The sequence below is a fragment of the Megalops cyprinoides genome, chromosome 12 (genome assembly GCF_013368585.1).
Source record: "Megalops cyprinoides isolate fMegCyp1 chromosome 12, fMegCyp1.pri, whole genome shotgun sequence".
In the NCBI taxonomy this organism is placed as follows: domain Eukaryota; kingdom Metazoa; phylum Chordata; class Actinopteri; order Elopiformes; family Megalopidae; genus Megalops; species Megalops cyprinoides.
In genome coordinates, this window is record NC_050594.1 from 32,633,976 (window position 1) to 32,655,008 (window position 21,033).

A 21,033-nucleotide genomic window follows, 5' to 3' on the forward strand; every position below is an offset into this window, starting at 1 on the left:
CTGTGTCTCTTTAAAACAACCTTCACTCATTGGAAAAAGAATATCAAACAATTATATGCGAAACAATGCAATACTGAACATATCTTGGAATATTAAATTACGCTTAAAATGATTAGATTGTATTAATGTGAAATTCCACATTTAAAATGGTTTGAATTTCTAAGTTAATGCTTAAATAAATGTTGTTTCCACAAACAAGTAATGCAAGTCAAATTTACAGTGCTGATAAGGTATTTGAGATGTTCATACATCATATAAGAATATTGCCTTGGATTTTTAGCATTGAGGCACACTCAAGTGAGCTACATTCAGCAACAGATAGCAGATACCAGGCAGCAGCAGTTACACTGGAAGGAGAGGAGTTTCACCTTGCACATGTCTTGCGTCTCACAGTCACGTGACAACACGTTGTGTTGTGTTTTGTTTTTCTTGTGTAGCACAATCATAGACAGACACAAAAACGACGAAAGGTCATTGCAAAAATAACAAACTCCTATTGGTTGGAATTTCAAAAAATAAATTACCATAAATACAATAAATACATAACACAGATGAATGAAGACCATACCAAGAATGTAAAATTGTTTTTTTTTTATTATTATTTTTACACTCATGATTAATCAGGTGCATATTTTTGCCACAATCAATTCTGTAAGTGTGTTTTAGATGAACCAGCTGTTAAAACCAGTTGGTTGTATTGCTTTTTTAGTTACTACAAACCTTAAAGTGGTAAAATAGTAGAGGACATGTACAACTTACTCTGCTGTTCAGTTGTGCTCAATGGAAAATTTGCATGATTGTCTCAATCAACATGAACTGAACCCTCTGAGGCTCATTTGAAACGCTAGAGCTGAAAACCTTCTGGTCATGAGCATGAACAGTTAATTATAAATGTTTCAGTAAGGGTGTGCATTTGTAAAAATCAACATGTCTGAATGCACCATCCTCATAAATCTCTCAAATCTATCAAGTTAAACAACCTTTTTTAGAGCTAATGTATCAGGACTGAAGCTGGCATGTTCTGGGCTGTAAAAGCAGGTAGATGAAAACTCTTGGTGGGGGTCCTCTGGCCAGGGAACACTGAGCAGATACGGTTTCCACCCTTACAGCTGTTTACGCTGTCTTACTAATACCTACTTAAGCCAGCTGTATAGAGTAATGTGCACACTAAGTACAACATGATAAAATCTTACCTGCTGCAGTAATACCTACTGAGATGTGTTGCTGTCTTATGTTCTAAATTTTTTACGGGGACTGTTTGCGCAGCTGGTAATCTTTTATTCAGTTGGACATATATGGCTTAGTGCTTTTCAAAATATAAATTACAGACATATTGCAGAAACTGCTTTACAGGTAAGTCATTTGGTTCTGTTTGTGTTAATCTATATTAGTCTGTTCCTTCAAACAGTATTCTTAAAGTGTCACTTTAAAATAGTTTTCAGATCAGGAAGTGCATTGTGTGCTATCTCTATATAAAAAAGAATGCAGAGGACAATTTTCTGTGTGAACTTTTGTCATGTGCTGGACTAATGCTGCGTTCTGTTTACCTCGGAATTCGGAAGTTGGAGCTGGGAATGATGTCACACCCGAGTTGACCACGTCGGAAATTCCGACTTCCCAGTTAAAATGGAATGCACCATTATGCCTCCTTGATGCACCTTATTCTAGTAATGTTCTCCTGCTAGGTTAGAGGTGTGAAACACAATTTCAGTCACATACATCAGCGTTTCCCAACCCTGCTCCTGAAGGCACACCGTCCTGCATATCTTCTATCTATCCCTGCTCTACCTACCTCACTGAACTCATCAGTGGCACTTTTGATTAGCTGAGCACACCTGATTTTGTCAAGCAGCAAGGATACATAGAAGATATGCAGGACAGTGTGCCTCCAGGAGCAGGGTTGGGAAACACGGACATACATACTGTTATTTTGATCCATCCTCCTTAATTAACCTCTTGCTCCCAATTATCTACTGGGTTCTAATTATTTATTTTCTATTTATGTAGAGGAGAAAAGTTGTGTCACTTTGTCAGAATGCAGGTGAGGAGGGAGAATGGGTTTTAGCTGAAGCTGAGTGCTTTGTAAGCTCAGTTAATGTGCAGCTGTTGGACAGCACCCCTCCCAACAGCCTTATTTCAGTGGTGGGTTTTTTTCCCTGTTGCTCAGCACCCTTTTTCCTTAATTGAAGCCACATTCTGACCTGGTTTTCCTGCCCCCCCCCACTCTCCTGTTGCTCTGAAAAATGAAGTTGAATTTGTCAGCGCCTACTGTTAGACGTCCCAGCTGATGTTTTCCTGTAGCTGGGGTGAAATAAAAGGTGTTTTTAAAAAAGGTGTTTCACCACAATGTTTTCAGGTCACCCATAGGCCCATGCAGTTGAAACAGGCAGGTCGTGTTTGTACAGACAGACGGGTGATGCTTCGCTGCTCGTGATGGCAGCGTCCCGAGCTAATTGAAGCAGGTGTGAGCCTTTGTGTCATCTGTGTCACCTTTAGTCTTTGCTAAATTGTGTAACCACACAGTCATTGTGTCTACCCTTGCCTTGAATAATGGGGATGAGAAGAACAATTACAGAGACTCACAAAGAGTACAAAAGGAAGCCGCTCCCTCCATCCCCTCCAGCCAGCTCCTCCTTCCCTGGGATATTTATATATTAACCTTTCTCTGTATTTTATACAAACTCGAAGTAGGTCAGATCCACCACAGCAGCCAGTGAATTCGGGGTCAAATTAATATGGATATTCAGTTGCACTGGGTTTTTTTGTTTGCCATGTGTTTTGCACATAATTTAGTCAAATAAGTGCCTCATGGAAAGTTTGACTTCACAAGCATCTCAAAATGACGCCGAAGGGAAGGGACTTGAAAAAGCAAGCTGAAATGAACAAAAGTATATTTGTGCTCAGACCACTGAGAGGTGCTGGCATAAAAATATAATCATATAGAACTTCAGAGGCTGAGCAGCGCTCGCTGTGGAAAATTAAGTTCACTCAGCCTTGATGTGTAATGTGACTTGACTGGGATCATCAGTATCTTCCCACAACTATTCTTATCTGATGAAAGCTGCTGAAAAGACTGAAACAGTGGGGTGCCATCTTTGAAGTCTTCCCTGAAACAATCCTTCACAGGAGCACACTTGGCCATATCCAGTCCTTCACAGGTGCACACTTGGCCATATCCAGTCCTTAACAGGTGCACACTTGGCTATATCCAGTCCTTCACAGGAGCACAATTGGCTGTACCTGTCATTCACAGGAGCACTCATGGCTCCTTGCATGCGATTTGAATCAGTTGGTGTTGGAGCACTGGGGACACAAAGACTAAACCATACTTTCTGAGATTCGAGCTTTGAAATCAGTTATAATTTGAATCATGCATGTGTAGAGATGCTTGCAGTCCTCTGGTTGTACGTGCAATGCATTTGTCAGACACAGACACTTCTTTTTACCCATCCAATAAGCTTAGGCAGTCTTTCAGTCTTTTTCACTATGGTCAGATTGTTGCAACACTGAACAGTATTGTCTACCATTTAAATGTGCCTAATGCAAGCCATGAACACCATACCCAAGTGTCACTCTGAGGAGGACTGCACAGGAGCAGAACACAAGACCATAAATAAATTACAGTGGCAGTGTGATGTAGCATAATAAGACTAATGCAGGGTATGATTTCCCAGTGGGGCGTGGCTGTTACATCCATGAGCAGATTACTTCAAAGCCTGAAAGGGCATGTTCTGTTCAAGTGTGGGCTGGGTCATTAGTCGACATTGACTGGGAGTCAGCAGCAGTAGAGTGTAATTTGCTACATACGGTGGGGGATTGGGTGGGTTGTGTTGGGCAGGACTCCCTTCGCCACACAGCTTGTCAGCACCCTCTAGAGACTCGACAGACACCTGAGTTCCATGGATGATGTCAGAGAGAGTTGAGCCTTGTCCTCACTCTCCTGTGGTGTGCCGTGGCGCTTGTGCTTCAGTGCTCCTGTGCAAGTGTAGACGATATAACATTGAGGCAAGTTTAAGGTACAAGTGGTGATTCCATATTCAGGGTTAAAGGGGGTGGAGTGGGGGGGGGGGGCTGAATTGTGATAACTTTGTGTTGAGTCTGCCAGCCTTTTGTTAGAGTGCTGTAGAATGAATGTTCCAAAAAACATTCTGTCATTCTAGCACTTTCTCAGGCGTCCACTGAGAGATTTTCTCAAGAGATTTTCCCATAATGTTTTTCAAAACATTTGTAGTCAAAACGTTTGTCCTGAGTGTGATAACTTTAAAACATTTGTATTGTAAGCCATCCGTAACTATAAACTAAGTAAATGCTGAGAAACATCCTGTAGTGCCGTGTTCAGTACTCCCTGGATGTGTCCCTATGGTGACAATACAGACACAAGGGAACCTGTTTTTTTAAAACAGATGTTAGGAGGGTAAGATATATATTGTCTGTTTTTCTGATTTAAAAATATGCTGCCATCAGGGTGAACCCAGCATTAAACCCGCATGACCAGTGTTCTTCTCTACTGTGTGTTTTGAATTGACCCTAGAAGCATTGTGCAGTGTTTGGGACAAGGCCAAAGAGTTAAAGCTTATGACTTGCACATGCATCCTCCTCCAAATATCATTCCTGTTGGCTTACTTAACCCTGACCAAGCATCCATACCTTCACTGTGCTGGTGCAACACTTCATAGCTTTTCTAAATCTGGCTCAAGGGCATCTGGGGTTGCTTGTGTCCAGTCCGAATACTGTACATACACTGTACCCCCTGATTTCTCAGAGAACCTAAAACCAATTTTAGGCTGCAGTCATTCTGACGTTCTTGTGTCTGGGGGGGACTAAAACAGTGGAATGAATCCAAATGCGTCAATGCGGCAGGGCTTAGGAGTCAGTAAGCCTTTGGCCTGCAGCAGTTATCCCCGAATGCACACATCCCATGTGTGAATGCTGCCCTTTGTTTGTCAGTGGTTTAAGTGGCTGGGAATCCTCCTTTAATCAAGGTTGTCTGCGTCGTCGACGTTTCTTTTCCTTCTGGATGCAGTGTGGAACCTGTCAGGTGTCTTGACTCTTCCAGAGTGTGCTGACAGTGGGAACCTCTTCTCCTTTGTTTCCCCCATCCATCTCCCCCTTCACCCCCCCCCCCCCCCCACCCCCCACCCCTTATTCTTACAGTCTCCCTTTACCACAGCCAAATCAGCCCAGTGGAATCAGTCAGATTTCAAGCCATGTGTGTGTATTGTGGTTATGGTACCAGAGGTGGCTGTGGCTACAACCCCAGCTGTGGACCACTCTTGTAGTACGCAGTGTTGCCAGACTCTGTGACCAGATATTTTTTTTTCCCTGTTTGAGTGGAGGGTAGAGGATTATGTTGGTGGAGCAGTGGAATTCCAGTCAGTGCACACAGTTAGAAACATTGGGGAGGGGTACAGAAATGCACCCTCTACAAAAAGAGCAGTGCTTATATTTCTAGTGTGGGAGAACAGACACCCCCCTTATAAACTGGAGCGCAGTACGGAAGCAGGGTATCTCCTAAAATATTGATGTGTGGAAGGTATGGAACTGTTTGAAAACACGGGGGAAAAGGTTAGACATTATCTGGATTAAGTTATTGCATAGCGCTTTTAAAGAGAGCTACAGCATTTAAAAGTGTTTAAAAGAGAGGACCCTAAGTGGAGAGGACAGAGGAAGGAGTCTGGCTTATTGGAGGCTGCTCTGCAAAGCCCTGTGCCCAAACGGATGGAAGCCCTCCAGGGGAGGAAATGCAATGTATAGCAGTAATGCTTCCAACAAACCAGTCAGCAAGTTCAACAAGAATGTGTTAGAAAAGTATCCATACTGTGGCACAGTTGAGAATGTTTTATGCATATTTGGTGACTGGGTTTAGCTAAGAATCCTGGGAGAGAACCCATCGTCCCCCATATACAAAAATGCATGAAGTGAATATGACATTTCTATGAAAAAAAAAACTCAATTTTTGTGTTTGCAGCACTTTGCAATAACTTGCCAACAAGTGTTGTCTTAGGTCAGCAAGGTTATTGGTATGCTGTGGTGAATATGCAGTGTGCTGCTGTGAGATTGCCCTATTGTCTGTTTCACACTCTGCTGCTGTCAGGCAAATCAGCCCACCTCATTCTGGGAAGCGGCCTCCTCAAATTACAGCCTACAGTCCCAGAGTGACTCAGCTTGCCTCCCAAATATGTGCATTTCCTTGCCGTGCCATAGTTGTATGATCTTTCTGCTGTCTACCCATTCTTCTCTGTTTATCTGTCTGCTCATCCTGTCAGGGATGTTAAGGTGTGAAAAGACATAGGGCCATGTTGCATGTGCAATCTAAGAAAGTTTTTCCCTTTTTGAGGGTAATTATGCATGACAGCTGCAAATGACCAGATTTATGCACCAGTTCCATTCCTGAAAAAGCCTTTTTGTGTTTTGTGCAATGATTCACTGTTGAACATTGTGGATTTAGGTGCACTATCTGGCACCAGCTCAGAGAATACATGTAGGTAAAAAAAAAAAATCTAATTTGATCCACAAGCTGTTGGCAGAAGAGGTGAACCAACACGTGGCAGCACTGAAATACTAGTATAGCAAGAAGAAACACAATATGAAAAATATGTGTGATAAGGTGAATGCCATGGGAAACACAAAGAGAACTGATGACAGAGGTTGCTGAAATAAAGGGAAGATGGCAAGTTTGAGGCTTTGCATAAAATATAACCCCAGGCTCCGGTACTCCTCGGTTGTAGCTGCTTTCTGAATGAGGGTCAAAATCCAGCGATGTTAGGGGTATGATTTATCACCTTAAAATAAGAAGTAAGGTGATCGAATGTAATGTTAAAAGTGTGCCGTCCATAATAGCTACAGAACGTTCGCTCATTTGAAACCAAGGTGCACAATGTGCGAAAGGATAAAAATAATTTCTGTGTTCTCTGCTCTCCTTAAAGCCAGCCATCCCTGTAGTCCTCATCTCTCATCTGCCCAAAAAGAGCACTGTTCCTACAGATAAAGGAGTCATGGGCTACAATGTTGGTTATGACACCTTTGGAGCCCCACAGACCCGCTCATTCCAGGTGTGTGTGTTTCTGTGCCTCATATCAATGTGCTGCAGATATGATGGGGGAAGCCTTTGGAATCTGACTGTAGGAGACCGGACATGGTGTAGAAGCCATGTTTGATCTCGTGCAATGCTTCCCAAGCGCTGGGGGGGCTTGAGGTACCTGGTCAACCTGCGTGACGTGGCTGAGTGCGAGATTCTCACAGCGGGCCACAGTGGGCCAAAAAGAACTTGAGGCCAGGAAATGAAAAGTAGCAAGGAGTTTTGCCATTACAGGTATACTTTAACCCAGGACATCTGAAACGGACCCATGCGACTTGAAAATACTCTTTCCACTCAATGTCCTACTCTTTGATTATGCATATGATCATGCATATGTCCTCTTTTCACTACCATGACAGCAGCTGTTACAATAGCCCATTGCTAGCACTAAAGTCAGCACCTGCATCCCCATGTGATAATATACATGTGTAGTTACCTTCCCTGCTGTTGCATTCAGCCTTGGTAAATTGCAGTAGTTACTGTACAATCGCCTCTTAGCATTTTCTCTTCCCACTGTTTTGCACTTTCATTGGACAGCTTAAAATGAATCAGTAAAAAGCCATGGTACACACATTCCGCCTTGCTCAAATTTCTGCATCGGATCAGTTGATATGTGTTGCTCATTTATTGCTTGTTGTGACACTTTTGCACATATTAAAATGTCCTCAAGCCTTTAGTAAACCAGGCCTATAGAGCATTAGGTCCACAGAGAACTAGGGAGTGAAGCCCCAGCTAGATTCCATTGCAAGTGGCCTTGGGTTAAATGTAAATTGTTTTAGTCGTTATTTCTTGCAATTAGATGTGTTTTGTAATGGACACCAACACCCATTGATTAGTTCTCTCCCTACCACATGGACATAATTTCTGTACACATAAGCACATTTTATTTATCATTTGTAAGTGTTGTTTCAAGGAATTCTTTTTAAATGAAGAAATGGTTACCATAGTTCAGGTAAATGTTATTAATTCTGCAAAAGTTTTTTGCTCCTCATTAAACACAATTCAGGGTAAACAGGAGTTACCTTCACAGTACACAACAGGTATAGACTAAACAAAAACGTACATTTGCCAGAGGTGGTTAATTTAATTCTTTCGCTGGGTAGTCCGGCTGTAAGCAATACATAACAAGTGGCAGGAGCTACTGAAGTGAGTGCATACTGTTACAGTGGGAAGAGCTGCAGTGTGAGTGAGAGGGAGGCTTTGCAAGGCTGAACATGTGAGACTCACTGCAGCTGAGAGAGAGAGGGGGGGAGGGGCAGGCCGTGCAGGGGTGTTGTCTCTCAGCCACCATGCTGCAGACACAGTCTGGCACGTAAGGGGGGGGGGGGGGGGGGGGGTGTTATGTAATGCCTTGCTCCAGAGCTCCATAGTAATGGGAGTGAGAGATCACACACAACAGGCTCTGTCTGTCCTTCCTGCCAGACCCCAGCAGGAGGCCCACACACACACGCACACAAAACACACATGCACATATACACTATATGGCCAAAAGAATGTGGACACCCCTCATAATTATTGAGTTCAGGTGTTTCAGCCACACTGATTGTTAACAGGTGCATAAAATCAAGCACATAGCCATACAGTCTCCATAGACAAACCTTGGAAGTAGAATGGGTCGTACTAGGAGAGCTCAGTGACTTTAAACGTGGCACTGTTATAGGATACCATCTTTGCCACAAGTAAGTTTGCGAAAGTTCTGCCCTGCTACATCTGCCTCGGTGAACTGTAAGTGCTATTATTGTCAAGTGGAAGCATTGAGGAGCAACAACAGCTCAGCCACAAAGCAGTAGACCACACAAACTTACAGAGCAGGGCGTAGCACGTAAAAACCGCATATCCTCTGTTGAATCACTCACTACAGAGTTCCGAACTGTCTCTGGTTGCAACATTAGCACAAGAACTGTGCGTCGGGAGCTTCATGAAATGGGCTTCCATGACTGAGCAGCTGCACACAAGCCCAACATCACTTTGCGCAATGCCAAGCGACGGCTGGAGTGGTGCAAAGCACGCCGCCACTGGACTGTCGTGCAGTGGAAACGTGTTCTCTGGAGTGATGAATCACGCTTCACTATCTGGCAGTCTGATGGACGAATCTGGCTTTGGCGGATGCAAGGATAGAGCACTACCTACCGGAATGCACAGTGCCTACTGTAAAGCTTGGTGGAAGAGGGATAATGGCCTGGGGATGTTTTTCAGGGTTTGGGCTAGACCCCTTAGTTCCAATGAAGGGTAACATTAATGCTACAGCATAAAAAGACATTTTAGACAATTGTATGCTTCCAACTTTGTGGCAACAGTTTGGGGAAGGCCCTTTCCTGTTCCAGCATGACTGCGCCCCTATACACAAAGCAATGTCCATAAAGACATGGTTTGATGAGTTTGGTGTGGAGGAACTCTGGTGGCCTGCACAGAGCCCTGACCTCAACCCCATTGAACACCTTTGGGATTAATTAGAACGCCGATTGTGAGCCAGGCCTTCTCGTCCAACATCAGTGCCTGACCTCACAAATGCTCTTTTGGTTGAATGGGCACAAATTCCCACAGACACACTCCAAAATCTTGTGGAAAGCCTTTCCAGAAGAGAGGAGGCTGTTATAGCTGCAAAGGGGGGGGGGGACTCCATATTAATGGCCCTGGTTTTGGAATGAGATGTCCAGTAAGCTCATATAGGTGTGGTGGTCAGGTGTCCACATACTTTTGGCCATATAGTGTACCAAGCACACAAAACAGACATACACACACAGGAAGTGCTACGGGGCCTAGCACAAATGTATGCACGCAAAGCACACAAAACAAACACACACACATAAATGCACACACGCAAAAGGCTCAAAAGGCTGTGTCTGCCCTTTCTGCCAGAGCCCAGCAGGAGCCCCCCCTCCACACACACACACACACACACACACACACACACACACACACACACACACACACACACACACACATTTACACACAGACATACACACAACAGGAGCACACATGTGCATATACAGCTCCCTCCTTATTTATTCATACCCCTGACCAAATAAGAACAGAAAACATTCTATAAAACTATAAAATGTAAGTATATGATCATTTTTAACTGCTTACAGTTGTTTAAAAATATTGTAATTTTAATAGCATTGCACAGAAAAAATTCAGATTTTTAATTTGAATTTGAATTAATCCAGAAAATGAGTCACATTTCTTAACAGCTTTAAGTAACCTTTAAAACAAAATACTTTAACACAGAATAAAACCAACATTCCTCTTACTACAAATGCAGTGGAAGTGTATGGAACTATAACTGAAGATTGTATGTAAATGGACTTTGACCTATCAGGGATGTCTACAGGAGGATTGATAGACAGTGGGCTAGTACAGTCTGACAATTGGACCATAAATCTGGATAGGGGACCAGTTAGCTATGGAATTTACACACATTTTATGGTTGAGTAATTGGTAAGGGTCTTAACTGGGCTCCTGAGGTAAGATGAAGGTCATAGCACATAGACAGAGTTAGGTTTAGGGTGAGTTCTGGAGTGTAGGAAGATGGTTATAAAGGAAGTAGTGTCTATTCTTAAGAAAGCTGCTGGTGCAATGGCAGCCCTACCAGGAAGAGGATGCTTGACTTGCTACCATGAGGCAAGTGGTTCGGGAGGCATCCATAAATCCAAAGGCTATTGTCTTAAAAAACTGTCATCTTCAGGTTACAGAGTGGTAACAAGAACCATTCGAAGTTGCATGCTTGAATTTTACATTTATGGTCAGGTTGCAATGAAGAAGCCACAAAATTAGGCAAATAGAATTTGCCAGATTACATCTCATGGTGAGATGAAATTGAAATTGAGCTTTTTTGACATGTTCATTATCTTTGATCAACATAAAAGAGAAAAGCTTATGCTGAGAGAAAGGCCATGGCCACTGTGCAATATGGTAAGGGGTTTAGCATGTTTGGGTTGTTTTGCATCTGTACTCTGGATTGATGGAACTCATACATAGCAGGAAATTGACATTCTAGCGTGACAGTGATCCACAATATTCATCCATGTCAAATAAATGCTTATCTGAGCCCACATGTAAATGTTCTTATCAGATCATCTCTGTCTCCAGACTACAGTCCAGTCAAATTTTGTGGTTCAAACATAGATCTACAACAATTCTGCCAGGAGGAAGAGTCAAACATCCCACTATGCCAATACCTCATAAAACACAACAGGAAGCATCTTGTCTGTGTAATCCAGGCCAGAAGAGGATTTACAAAATACTAATTACAGGGATGTGTTTTCCAAAATAAAATCCATCATTTGTGAACGATCTAAATTTTTTTGTGTAGCGCCATTAAGATAAGATTAACGTGTATAACATTTTAGCAGACTTTTTAAGCAGAAAAATGTCTGTATTGTTTTCCTTATATAACACTTTTTTGTTCTTGTTTAGTCAGGAGTATAAATGAATATGTAGGGCACTGTATATTCTCATGCACACTGTGAAAAGCATTGTCAGGGCATTGTGATTTCTGTTTAACCTTCACATGTTTCTAAGGTTCATCTGTCATATCTTAAATACACTTTGACAGTGCTGCTCTGTAGACTATAATACAGAAGTAAGAAAGTGTAAGAACTCATCAAGGAAAGATGTGCTTTTTTGTGTAAATCTCTGATGTTGGTTGTTTATAATTTGTAAATGGTGTAATTTTATAAATGGTGCATTTTGTAAGGGAGTTTTGTGTTGTTTTGTGGTGGAAGACAACTGAGATGAGTAGGTCTTGCCTGATTAGATGCCTTGGTACCTAATGAGAGAGTTTATGGGACAGACGAGGGCATGCTCTCCTGGCTCCACTCCAGTTGGCAGGCAATAAGCTGTGAATGCCAGCTGATGTGGTATTACCAGCCCCAAGGTCAGCCCGTCTGTCTGCAATAACTGCTACCTTAACACAGAGAAGCACACTTTCAGCATTATGTTTAAATGAAGCTGTTGAGCATCTGCCATCTCAGATGAACTTTTTGGGATGTCTGTGGCATGACAGTTCTTAAAAGGTTTATTCTTTTGTTTGATGTTTGAGGACAGGTGAGCGGAACTCAAGAAATGTGCTTTGGAAGAACATTTTTTTTTAATCTGATTATAACTGCTTGAATTGTCTGAGGTGGTGTTTCCACGTGGTTCGGTTTCATGATTTTCCCACCTGACCTGGCACTGAAATGTTTTTTTCTTCGCTGCAGCCCAAAGCCGCATGGTGAGCTATGTAAGGATCATGAGGTTACTGCGCCTACTGAGTGTCTGTATGGTATTTCCAGTCTAAAGGCCTTGTCTTCCCTCCCGTTCCTCAGGTTATGTCGATAACCAGCAATGCCCTTTTTTGGGCCAGCCTTCAATTATTTTTCCCTGTACAGTCTTCCATGGTCCACAGGAGATTCATGCAAGAGCAGCTTTTCAAAACTTCCATGCACTTTCAGCAGGACATTTTTGTGTCATTTCTGGTTTCAGTGATTCTGACTGAAATTCAGTCAAAATGGGAAAAAAAAATGTTGAAAGTAGGGCCTCACTCCTTTGGAGCAGACACATGTGTTCTGAGTGAGTCTGTTGGTCAGTGCAATTGTGAAAGGAGAAACCAGGACTGCATTGCCACTTTTGCCAGGCTGGGTTTGTTGTAATTCGCACCTTTACTTTCAGTCTGTTTAAAATGAGGTGAGACATTTCACCAGCTTCAGTCCATGCATTCTGTTCAGGCAGTCACAGAGCAGTCCTACTCATTCCCTCACTCCCCCTAATTCACTCACCTCACAGAAAAGATGAGTAAAGCCAAAACTGTGTCTGTGAGCTGGTCAGTTACGTTGCTCAGGTTTGGCATTGACTCTGAAAAACAGTTTTAGTGTCTGAAAATCCCTCTTAATTTTTTATTGGTGTTCAGTCGCTGCACAGACCCAAATCCAATCGAAGGTAGATTGAGTTCACCTGGGTCCGCAGCATTTTCAACTGATGGGACCTTTTAAATTCGTACAGCAGACATGTTTACCCACAACAGCTTGCCCACATCATTTATTCGGTGGTATCATGACACTGAGATGTGTAATCCACTAGTTCAGTACAGTTCCTGAGCTTTTAGACAAAATGCCACCCACATCCGGCAGCTCGTCCCTGTCCTGGGATGTTTGCTGTAATTTCATGCCTGAAATCTTCATTACAGGTGGGGTCTATGAATGATATGAAGGTGAGTGAACACCTGAGTGTTCAGACACAAATATGAGCAGTAAGAGCTTTCCTTCCCTTTCACTGAAATTTAATGAAATTTAATGTGCTCTTTCTTCCCAGTACTGTAGTCTTGCCAGCTATGGGGGTCACTTTCCTGCATTAGCCCATGGCCAATAAATTTGTGTTTGGCAAGGGCTTGATTCATTGGAAGTTTGAAAGCCAGCTCCATGGAAGACAAACCTAAAAGTGCACAGCAGGTTTATAAATAGCTAACAGCCAAACAGCCGAACAAAACGTTTACTTGCATGATACGGAAGATGAAGGGCAGCACAAGTAGTATTTAGAAGTAAAGAACTGGGGCTCCCGAGTGGCTCAGTCAGTAAAAGCACTCGTTCTGAGTGTAGACTGAGCGCTATGGCCCAGGTTCGATCCCGACCATGTCACTAGCCGACAGCGACCGGGAGCTCACAGGCGGAACACATTGGCTTCGTTCCTCTGGGGATAGGGGTGGGTACGTCAGCAGGGGCTTCAGTCCCATTACCAACAGCGACCCCTGCTGGTCGATCAGGCTCCTGTAGTCCACGTGCCAAAGCTGCACATGAAATGTCTTCCTCGGACTCATCTCTGTGCTAGCTTAGCTTGCGGACCGCAGTGCGAAAAGAAGCAGTGGAGGTGGGCACTTGTCCACGCTCTCCCGGATTGACAGTGGGGGTTGTGCAATGGGACCAAACATGACAGATTGGACATTCCAGAATTCAGGGAATTGGCCATTCCAAATTGGGGAGAAAATGAAGAAGAAAAAAAAGAAGTAAAGAACTGTACAGATAGTGGACAGTAGTAATGTTGCCACCAGCTTAATTGGAAAGAAGTGCCCCAAGTGCTAGCACAGCTAGCTGATAACAGCTGATACTGATCAACATGCATTGAGGAGCATTGTGGAGGGCCATAAGATCATGCTGTAAGTAGACATTTACCAGCAAAAAATTGATATCAAGCTATTGTCAAATAAAATTTTAATCAAATCTCTCTCAGTGATGAATATATTTCCTTTCTACATCCTCTCTTAGAACAGATAACCCCCTGTGTTATGTTCTTGGAAGTGATGATGTCATCAGTCCTCATTACTCCCCTCCCCACATAAGCTCGCTCCACGGCCATGGCAGACGTGCGGGCAGATCGGTGCACAGTGGGGACAAAGCGAGTCCTTCTCTGGTTATTAATAGCCACGTGGATGTGGGCCTGAGGCTGCACTTCCATGCTGCCTTTCCCCACTGTATTGATCCCCTAATCTCACTCTCTTTGACTGTTAGAGCTGTCTAGGGTCATTGATGCTCATTGCTCTAATACAGTCTTTATGGACCAGATGGGTTCAGGAAGCGATTTAAATTAAAACTGACGCTGTAATGAATCTGCGTTTATAAAGGGAGAAAAGGCAGGTCATCATTGGGCCTCTTCACTCCTCCTAACTTTCAGCTAGAAGCAGATTCTCTGTCAGATGATTCAACAATCAAAGCACATTCATTTCTCTTAATATTACACAACTTACAGTCAATTTACTAGGGCACTCAGAAGACCCTCATTTTGGAACACCAGCCATCCTTCTATCTAAGCCTTTCCCTCAATGTTAGTATGTTAAATCCAGTCTGAAAATACATCTTTCAACTGACTGACGTTCTTGATTGTTTAGTTTACTTGGTGTACTGTTGCTGTTTGGTTTATTCATTAAATGATTTTTATTATACTGTAAAAAATATAAAATACTGTTATACTTTTTACTCGAATGTACTCGAATGTATGTCTTTTTTGCTTCAGTTCTACTGTCTGTATTAAGTTAAAATTTGCCACATGAAATTACATGAAATGACGTATAATGTCATGCAAATTGTAACTTAAGGGGAAAGTATTTGTGTAAACCATGTCTGGACTTTTTACCTCTCCTTTGTTGTCCTTTCTATGTATGTCTATTACTTTTAGTTATTTCTTTTGCAAATAGACAGATCAAAATGGTCTTAATAGTTAAGATATGTTTTGGCAATGGTGAGCCTGTCACACTATCACGGTGTTTCCAGTGATGTAACACAGCCTTCACTTGCCTGTCAAAGAGCTGCTATGAATCTGAGTCATAGGTTGATTTTCAGATTAGGCCTCAAATTCAGAACATATAATATAATGTGATAATACAGATAATGTAATATTATCGTTCCCGGATCAGATTAAAGCAATATACTGGCACACATCTGCCACCACAGAAGCCCTGGAAATTCTCTCCCCGACTGTCTGACCTGCATAGTGTATAGCTACAAGCAGTCACTGCCCGGGATGTGACCACAGTATTTCTGCGGATATTAATGCCCACAGCTCGCTATTAAACTCAGTCCTGAGAGCCATTTCCTGTCTCCTTTATCCTCACCTCATCCAGTGCATTTTAGGCAAGCAGGGGTTTAGCTCAGAAATCATGTTACAGCTGTGGAGCCAATGTTGAGCATCAGAGAGCGGCCTTGAGCACTGCTCTCTGTCCTGCAGCTGGCAGTGTTTTTCAGAGGCATCCTTAGTAAACAGGTGCGTAGAGCTGGCACAGCCTCAGGAGAGCCACTCAATCTGCTCTCAGGCTGAAAGTGTGTCTTCGTCAGGAGTGGCACAAAACATGTACACTTGTGTTAAGAAAATATTCTGGGTGACAAATGTTGTGAATTCTCTTTCATGTCCACAAGTGATTTGTTTTGCAAAAATTGTCCCTCACTCCTACTTCACCATATACGTTTTTTTTCATATGATTATCACATATTCCTTTAAGAATAAGGTACACCCCATTGATCCAGGTGGTAATAAAAAGCCTCAGATGGAATCTGAAGGGGACAGCGCTTCTCAGCCTGAGAGACTTTCATTTTGGAGGTTGAGTTCAGTGGTAATATGTTGTGCAGATCGCTTGACAGCATTTGAAATCAAAATGACAAAGCTGCTTGTCAGCAATGGGGAAATGATCTGACTGCAGCATTAATATGTTTTATGTGTTATGTTTGCTTGGATGGCATTCACACATCTTTAAATGAATGTGACTGTGAAGGCCTTTGTTGTAAATGACTCACTGAAAAATAAGTAGCTGAATTGGCTGTGTGTTTCCTGTTTCATCTCCTTGAGCAGTTAAATGGGAACTGTGATGTGGTCGGTAGTGAGCATTATATTATAAGAAATGGTGCAAAGATTCAGTATTATTTGGTAAAGTGAGATAGGTCATTTCTTTACAGGAACAATGTCATATCATTGGATGGCAGGCTCATTTAGAGGTTACACAGGTGGCTTCTCTGGCACAGGGTCATCGCCTCTTATGTCTTCTGGCCATAAGGGGATCCAATATTTTTGACATTTTATGAAGGATTCAGTCTTGCACAATTCATCTGCAGGCTTCCATTGAAAGATGCCTTTGGTTGATAGCACCTGTGTATAGCTCATGGGTGGCACAAATGGTATGACTTGGTCTTTTTATTGGAGGAGCTACTGTAAATTGTCGTAGTCTTTAAAAAATTTCTTCTGGTAACAGGTAGCAACTTATTCTCCATTTTGTGCTTTGAAGGCGGTCTGAGCTTTGCCTGCATTGGCCAAGTCTAAATGTTCAAGGTCAACCATGTCCATGTCACTTCCAGTTACTCAGCATATTTGTATTCTGGACACTCCAACCACATACAAAAAGGGTTGTCAGAGCATTTAAAGTATGTAATGGATAGGTGTGGTAGGTGTTGTTGGGTGGAGGTTGCATTTCGGCATGCACATCCTCATCACAGAGACTCAAGTGTTTGTTTTAATTTCCTCATAAAATAGTTAAAATCACCCTTTACCTAAAGGCAATGTCTGTATAATGTATAATGTGACAGGTGTTACTAGCTCCCGTCATCTCTCAAGTTGTTCTAAAATTACAAAATAATCCAACACTTATGAATACTATTATGAGCTTTCTCCATTTTCCATACGTATTCCCCTTCTTGTTCATTCATATGTACCCAGACTTTTGGAATCGCCAGCTGTCACCGGAAACCCTGCACTCAAGTACAATCCCCCGATATACAGTACTTGCATGCAAAATAACAAAAGGATATTTTTGCCACTACTTAACCTTTAGGGAGTGCAAGTACATTATAAGCCCACATTTATTGAGTAATATGAAAAAATAGGAATAATTTGAAAAATAATAATTGTTATTATTTAACTGAAACAATAAACAGATGTTGTCTTGGTGTGATAATTTTTGTTTTGAGCCAATGAATTGCTTCCACCTTAAGATATATGTGCCTGTACGCTGGAGTGTGCTGCAGTCACGGTGAAGCAGGTGTGAAAACTGGCTAAAACATTTTTCAATATTTTGCTATACAGAATTGGGATAGTAATAACAATATTTCCAAAATTAAGAGGTTAATATGTAAGTGGATGCCCATGGTGATGGAATTTCTCAATATTGTGGTGCTATATTTACTGTTTCAGAAGGAATTAGTAACTAATGACACAAGTCACAGGGAAAATAGTGATGTGACGGTTTGTGTTCTTTCTTGAAAAAAATGTTTAAACAGAAACTGTTCATGGTTATTAAAAACATAGCATTTTAGTTGTTGATTTATTAAATCAACATTTAGATGTTGTATCCTTTCTGAACTTGGTCAAATTGGCAAGATTTAGACAGTGGGCCTAAATGTAAAATTAAAATTATCCTTAAGAATAGAATAATAGTAAGAATAATAAGTGCTCGATCTAATCAATGTAAATATATTAATGTATTCAATTTGTCCTAAATGAAGTATTCTAATTGGACTATACATTTCACAAATTAAAATTTTTAACAAGGATTAAGAATTACGGCTAATTTTCTGTGAAAACCTGTTGCACCGCCAGGTGCATTCTCAAGCGTGCCGATCAGGTGTGATAAGGAGCTGCATTCCGTATATTGCAGCAGATTGGAACTGTCGCTGTTGTTGTGTGGTCCTGCGGTGCACAACCGCCCATTCTTCTCTGGACACAGCCACTTCGAATCATTTACCTCCCAGATTCATTAGCTCTTTGACCTGGCTTGACTCACAGAATGAAAGGGAAAGCCGAGTGCACTCTGCTCAGCCACCCCGGTCTGTTTCCACTTAATCCCAAGAGCATCTGCCAGGTATGGCTGTTTGCCCAGCCTTTTGTGTCTGTTTTGATTAAACTGTAGTTTTCTAAGGACTGTTCACTCATTGTACTGACTGTGGTGGTGGTCAGTCTGGGGTAAGTCTGTTGAACTTGTGCCAGCCATGTCCCACAGTTCAGCTCATGACTTTTTTTTGTGCTTAACAGACAGCCTCAGGACATCTCGCATCTCTTGCTCCTGGTGTAGTACCCACTCGTACTAGCCAATCTCAGGGCATTTAGGATCTGTCTGATTCAGAGGTAGAGGAACATTTAACATTTCCAGACATTACCATTTTATCCAATTTTTTATCCAAGTCCAGAGCTCTATCCTCTCCACTCTACAAAAGGCCAGCTCTGTTTGTGTCTCTGTGGGACGGTAGACAGGGCAGGCAGTCAGATGGAAGTTTCCCCAAAGGGAGTCTGGAGAAGGTCCTGAGAGCTGAAGACGGCAGGAGCGCCTGGATGTAGCTGCCCTGTTATGTACACAGAGGCTGTCACTGTGGATGCTGGTACTGGAGCGCCTCTCTGTTACTCTGTGTTTGTTTATGGAGTGATTTTGGCTGTGTGGGAGCGTGTTTGTCAACAGTACAGTCTGTTGTCGCTTTAATTGCTCTCAATGCGCCCACTCCAGACATCTGCTGTGTCCTGTAGGTCCCTGGCTGTGCTGACATTCTCACACACAAACACACACACACACACACACACACACACACACACACACACACACTTCCTATTAAAGCTTCACCTGCTTATAAAATTCTTCACCTTCTTCCAAATCTATTGATACATAAGCACACAAACATGGAGTCTGCATGTATTCTATACACGCACACACAGACTGATCACACATCCTCTTTCCCTTAGCATTGCCACCTGTGTGGGTGTGCTGTTCTTGCCTGTCTTGCTCAGTGTGCAGCAGGAAGTGCTGAATGAGGAAACTGGCACTCGAACAGAAACTTCAAGCATATCTAAAGCCTAATATCCCCCCCCGTTCCATCCATACCGCCTGGAGGATCTTTGAATAAAGATTTGTAAAGACCAGTGTGTGGGAACAAAACAGGAGCTGGCAGTTTATCTGGTTAGCCTGGAAGACAACAGGCCTATCAGCTTCCTGCTTTCTCCAGGCAGAGCCCATGGAATGGCACCGTGTACCTGAGGTGTGTTGTAGCAGCGCCCCTATAAAAAGGCAGCCATGCTGGAGGAGGCCAGGGAGCCCAGCTCCAGGTGGACATATTCCAGGTGCATCCGTGTCCTATGGTCACCGCATTGCTTCTCTTTTTAAAATGGTTTTGTGTTTTTATTCCCAACCAATAAGATTCACATTAGAGTCTTGTGCATTCCGCCTAAATGTGTTTTCTTCCAGAGCTGTGGTGGCTCACAGAGGGGTGGCAGAAAAGGGCATAGTGAGGCTCCTATTGCTATGGGACACATAGGAGAATTTGTCTGCTGGCGACAGGGGGTGTCGCATACGTTGAAATCCCCTCTCAGGGCCTGTGATGAGTGCTCTGTGGGGGGGGAGCGGGGGTCAGCAGGTAGGGTTGTCAGCAGGCAGTGCATGAGACAGCAGAGGGAAGCGTGGGGATCCCATTAACTTCCACCCCCCCCCCATAATCTCCTTATGTAAGAGTTTGCAGAAAAGCCTATTCCTGGCCCAGATGGCCCACGCTTCCCTAATTCTCGATGCAAGATTGGATGGCGTGGCTCAGTGAGAACAGTCATCAAAAATAGCAGCTCATGGACCATTGCTGCTTGTGCGCTCAGCCCTCACTCCTCCAACGGGCTCCCATGATGCAGCAGCATTACCAAGCCTGTGACCGGCTAGCCGATCCTGCGCCCCCCACCCCCCCAGACCCACCCACACCTCACACTCCTTCATGCTTTCGCTTTTAATACTCAGTATTACCCAGCTCTTCACGACATCAGTTGTATCAAGCAGGCTGTATTCTGAGCCATAGGAACTGAGCAATTTGACTTGGTGTGGTCATTATGGGTGAATCTTCAGACTCCATTTGGGAGATGTAGCTGCAGTTGGGACTCAGGAGGGACCCGAGCTCAGTCTCAGGTGTGAAGCAAGACCTCCGCCACAGAAGCTGGATGCACAGGTCCAAGAGTGAGTTCTGTGTGCACACCACCGAGCCCACGTGCGCAGACAGGGAGTTGGGATGGTGGGGGAGGGGTCCTCCACAAGGCGGTTGCCTGGATACCCTGACCTCCCACCGGGCTGACCTCACACGTATCCTGCGCCGCCAATCGATTGCTGAAGACTGCTGATCTTAACAGCTGTTATCTAACCTTTTGCCACTTGCTTCCATGTGTGCTTCAGGCACGTTCACCATATTGCACATGCAGTGTTCTGGCAAATGACACTGACAAAACCAACCCAGAGCAGCCAGCCTCTTATAAGACTCAAATCACAAAGAGCCAACGTGATTCCTGTGAAATTTAAAATCGTAACCTGCGCATGTGGACCAGTTGTATAAGACCTTGTTTTCTGTCACGTTGCGCCCCACCTGTTGAGTGGAAAAGTGTCTTCTTCCTGTGCTGTATAGCAAAATTCAGTAGATTCTATAAAGCAGTGCTTTTCTCTGAGTTGGAAAAACAGCAACAATAGTTTTGTCATTTTTCCTTGTGTGTTTTTC

The 21,033-nt window shown here is 43.1% G+C and overlaps 1 protein-coding gene across 1 annotated transcript in view; it reads left to right on the top strand.

Moving 5' to 3' along the window:
- The window catches only part of fancm (FA complementation group M), an 81,638-nt gene that overhangs the window by 25,415 nt on the left and 35,190 nt on the right, over window positions 1–21,033 (top strand). The gene's annotated exons all lie outside the window — the stretch shown is intronic.